General features: G+C 39.1%; 1 long non-coding RNA gene across 1 annotated transcript; it reads right to left on the bottom strand.

Annotated features, from left to right (window-relative positions):
* Nucleotides 1-995: 995 nt before the first annotated feature.
* Nucleotides 996-3,333, bottom strand: LOC138515591 (uncharacterized). Its single transcript, XR_011282092.1, has 2 exons — nucleotides 2,013-3,333; nucleotides 996-1,458 (listed from the first exon to the last, which is right to left on the bottom strand). It is a non-coding gene; the product is annotated as an uncharacterized lncRNA (long non-coding RNA).
* Nucleotides 3,334-4,819: the final 1,486 nt, after the last annotated feature.

Raw genomic sequence — 4,819 nt, 5'->3', positions numbered from 1 at the left:
AACTAATGCCTTGAGTGTCTTCATAGAAAGAAATGCTGGCTATTCAATGTCTGAAGTTCTAACGATATACATGGCCAAAATTAGATCGATTCTTTTGTATGCCATAGAAATTTAGGGACATAAATAAAATGTACAGATGAAAGTATTTGAATCATTACTACACCGCAAATTGTTGCGGCTAGAGTTTGACTTAAAAAATCTTAAACAAGAATACATAAGTAGATGTGTAATGAGCTATGATAATCTTTGTAAATTGAAGAATGATACCATCATGGTTGGCTATGTTGAAGCATTTCTGAGGCTAGATGGTTGTTCAACCTTGGGCACACTAGGTAAATTAAAAACTATGTATGGAAATTGGACACAAGAATTTGCCCCTAATGCCACTCAAAAAAGTCAATGTCAGTTGAAGTTTTGGTTAAAAAGGAAACTAACTACGCATAGCTTTGAACAAAACATTGTTGACTTAGCAACAAAAGTCTATAGTGGTTTCTATTGCCGATATAGGCTAACTACCACCCAAATATATAACAGCGTATCCTAGACCCAAAACAGTTCGCAGATACCTTCTAATGAAATGTAACACCTCAGAAGCACTTGAAACCATGTGAACAAGACTAGGATTGTCATGTGTGTTGCTTATGTGACTGCAAAGAGATTGATTCACTTAATCACCTAATAACAGAATGTGAAAGCCTATCAGAATTACAGTATACGTTTTTAAAGTCATATAATATTGCGAATGATTTTAATGATAACGCAGCGTTATGGGAAAAATTAATGTCTGGTGATGATATTCATTTTATGTATTTTATTGTGTCATTTTATCTGCGTATTGTTGACATTTTTAAATGCTTAGTATGATGTTTACAGCGGTTTCAGTTGATCAGTGCTCATTAATATTAGAATCGCTGTGAAATGTAATGACATGTATGTAATTTTATGTTGTTTGAATATACAAAGAACAACAGAAAAAGATTGTCCAGAGAAACAAATCAATTTGAAAAAATGTGTATCAAAATTTATTGAAAGTGATACCAACAATTTAAACAATGGTGAGTCAATCACAAATAATTAAACACTGATCACTTTAATACAGCAAAACAGCAGCAACTGTATGCCTAAAGTCGGCTAAAACATTGTCACACATACTTGCCATTCATAGTGCACTCATTCAAACCCAACTCAACATACCGTGACATACATCCAAAAGCTTAAAAGACAAAAGAATCATGCTAAAAACCTGTGGCGAAAAGGAATTCATGACTGGTCCCCATCAAACAGACATAATTTTTATATTCATAATCAATAGAATTCCTTAAAAAATAATCTATTGTCAGGGTGGATCGGAAGGAAAAGTGCAAAAGATCACATCTGTGTAGGGTTTATCTCTCGACCGGTTTCGACGTGTAGTGGTAGTAAACACAACATCTTCCTCAGGAGGTGGATGTTACCATTCTGTAAAACACAAAAACATGGCTATAGACTACTGCATAGAACATATGAGTCATAGCTGACTGTTTGCCGAATACAATTAAAAAGAGGGGGCAACTACAAAAGAGCAGCCCAATTTTCTTTGTGAAACAACTCAGGGATCATATATGCCGTATAACAATTAAGCAAAATAGGAATCCCAATCTAACAGCTATATATGACAGAGCGAAAGGGTTAGTGACTCCTAAAAGAAGACCGTGCATAATGGTGGGGAACCTTCAGGACCATGTTTAATCTGCGACAAGTATATAAATGCACAATGCAGATTATATATGAACATATGATTGTTAGTCAGGTCCGGGATGGAACCATGCCCCCGAAGAAGACCAATACTGGACCAACCTGATGAATGCCAAATTGCTATGGTGGCCGTAACAAAGTGATATGGTCAGTCACGCTGGGGGAAGCCAGGACCAAATCCTAACCTAAAGCAAGACCGACATGCACAAAATGAAATAAAACAAGACAAAAGGTGCTATATCAAGTGCTTGAAACTGGAGCAAAAAATGGTGGCTCACCTGAAAAGGCACCCTATTGAATTAGGGAAAGCCAAAGTTGCAGATGTTGGAAGTTGGGAAAGCAGCACAGCTTAACCCGATACACCAGTATCGTCTGTAGATCACTACAACAAACCAGTAGAGAAGCCCATTATAACGATGAAATAGCAGAAAATGGCAAAAAATGCCTAGACAGAATGCAGGCACTGCTTTGGTAAAATTACAGACAGAGCTGTGCTGTAAGGGTCCTCAGCGGACGTGCCCATCACTCAAGGAGGCCAAGAGTATTATGCAAGTACAGAATAACATGTGCAGCATTAACGTGGATGTTCAAAAAATGAATTAGCAGAAAATGGCAAAAAATGCCAAAGCAGAAAGCAGACACTGCTTTGGAATGTCAAGGTGTGAAAGTCCACAGCAGACTTGCCTATCCCTCAAAGGGGCCAAGAGTGTTGTTATACACGTTTAAAATTACATGCACTGCATTCACGTGAATGCTCGAATGACTGCCCTGTTAAAGAATATGCATAGCAGCACTGAACTGCCATCCAAAATGCAGCCCCTCTTAAAAGTGCTCAGAATTCCCACAACTAAGCAGAAAAACTAGCCGCTCGCTTACCTCCATCAAACAATTATCCATCTCTGTCAAGTGGATAATAGAGGTCAAAAAGGTTGACTCTGCGAACCGAAATAGATTTCCTCATTCGAAACGCCACACATGCGTGTAGGCAGTCTGCACAAAAGAGTCTCTATTTAAGCTAACTGCGCATGCCTATGTTGATAAGAATCAGGAAGCCAGAACCGAGGTGCGTATACTTGCTCGTATACTGCCGCCCAAAATGTAATTAACACAAGCAATGATTACTTCCTCAGCTGGAAAGAGAATATTGCTTAGAATTAAATGCTGATGCCTGAAGGCCGCCTAAGAAAATTGAAAGCTGCTAGTTGACGCCCAGAGGGATTCTCGGAGTGGTAGTGCAGCTAAGTGAGTTATAAAGAAAAATGAAATAAAAATAAAATAAAAAATAAATTAACTGACAATTCGAACTTTAAATAACGAAGATGTCAACTAAGCGCCAATTATATGCTGGGAATAATAGTGACACAAAATAAGTAAAACCTCGTAGAATAGGTGAATACTACTATTATTGCCTAGAAAAAATAGTTATTGCCTAGAAGAAATAGGCAGGAAAATTAAGAAACTGCTGACCAGACGCCAGATGAACACTTGGAGATGACATCCAACTAAAGTGCGATATACGATCTACCAGCATCTAAATGGGTCAAAACTGAGCTAAAGGTGTAAACGTCACCAAGTCTCTAGAAAATGCACCCAGGCTGCCACAAGTTGGCCGGAATGGGCTGGTGTGTTGTGGACAGTGTCTGTGAATGTGAGTAGAATGACAAGAAAAGATGAATAACATACGTGCATAGGGCGGTCCTAGAATCAGGGAAAGCTCACAAAAACAGCGGCCAATTAACAGCAACTAGTAAACAAAGGAATAAAGAATGGGGCGATTCATTGCCCACTCGTGATGGCATAGGCCCGTAGGGACTCGCGGTAAGAAACTCATTAACGGATATTAAAGTCCCATGACTCTAGCGTGTTAAGGCCTTTGTGGAGTGTTTTTAAATTAAAAATCCACATTTGCTCCATATGGACAATTTGTTGGCCAATTGTACTGTGTTATTGGCAAAAACTTTTTCTAAGCAGAACCAGGTTAAAGAGTCCGGATTGTGTCCCATTTCTACACAGTGAATCACTAGTGGAGCCGATAAGTTGCGAGTTCTGATTTTTGATCGGTGCTCATTAATACGTAGGTTAACTTCCCTAGAAGTTTTTCCTACATACAAAAGCTGAATGTGAGTAGAATGACAAGAAAAGATGAATAACATACGTGCATAGGGCGGTCCTAGAATCAGGGAAAGCTCACAAAAACAGCGGCCAATTAACAGCAACTAGTAAACAAAGGAATAAAAAATGGGGCGATTCATTGCCCACTCGTGATGGCATAGGCCCGTAGGGACTCGCGGTAAGAAACTCATTAACAGATATTAAAGTCCCATGACTCTAGCGTGTTAAGGCCTTTGTGGAGTGTTTTTAAATTAAAAATCCACATTTGCTCCATATGGACAATTTGTTGGCCAATTGTACTGTGTTATTGGCAAAACTTTTTTCTAAGCAGAACCAGGTTAAAGAGTCCGGATTGTGTCCCATTTCTACACAGTGAATCACTAGTGGAGCCGATAAGTTGCGAGTTCTGATTTTTGATCGGTGCTCATTAATACGTAGGTTAACTTCCCTAGAAGTTTTTCCTACATACAAAAGCTGGTACGGACACTGAATGGCGTAAATAACATTCTTGCTTCTGCAGGTGGTAAAGGTACGTAGTGCCCAACACCTGCCGTTGTATGTAAAGTCTCATTTTTTTTTTAATTTACAGGCTGCGCACAACGTGCACGGATAGTGGCCTTTCACTTGGTTGAGGTAGACATCCCTAACCTGGTTAGTACGTACCTGGAGTCTTGTAGCCCGAGTGAGCTTCTGTCCTAAATTTTAGCTTTTTTAAAAGCAAAAAGAGGTTTCTCTAAATTGAGATTCGTGGAATTAAGGATCCTCCAGTTTTTCAGAACAATAGCTTTAATAGTCTCACTGTGTTGACAAAAAGTGGACACGCAAACTAACTGTTCTTTCCCGACAGTTTTATTTTTTGGTCTAAGGAGGGCGTCCCTGTTGGTATAACGCGCTCTTTTTCTAGAGTGTTTTATGAGTTTGCGCGGGTAACCCCGTTCTAACAGTCTAGCCTGTAAGACATCCGCATTAGTAT

The sequence above is a fragment of the Ambystoma mexicanum genome, chromosome 6q, assembly GCF_040938575.1.
Source record: "Ambystoma mexicanum isolate Mex_15411 chromosome 6q, UKY_AmexF1_1, whole genome shotgun sequence".
Taxonomy (NCBI): domain Eukaryota; kingdom Metazoa; phylum Chordata; class Amphibia; order Caudata; family Ambystomatidae; genus Ambystoma; species Ambystoma mexicanum.
The sequence above is the reverse complement of the archived record's forward strand: the minus strand, read 5'-3'. Positions and strand labels throughout refer to the sequence as shown.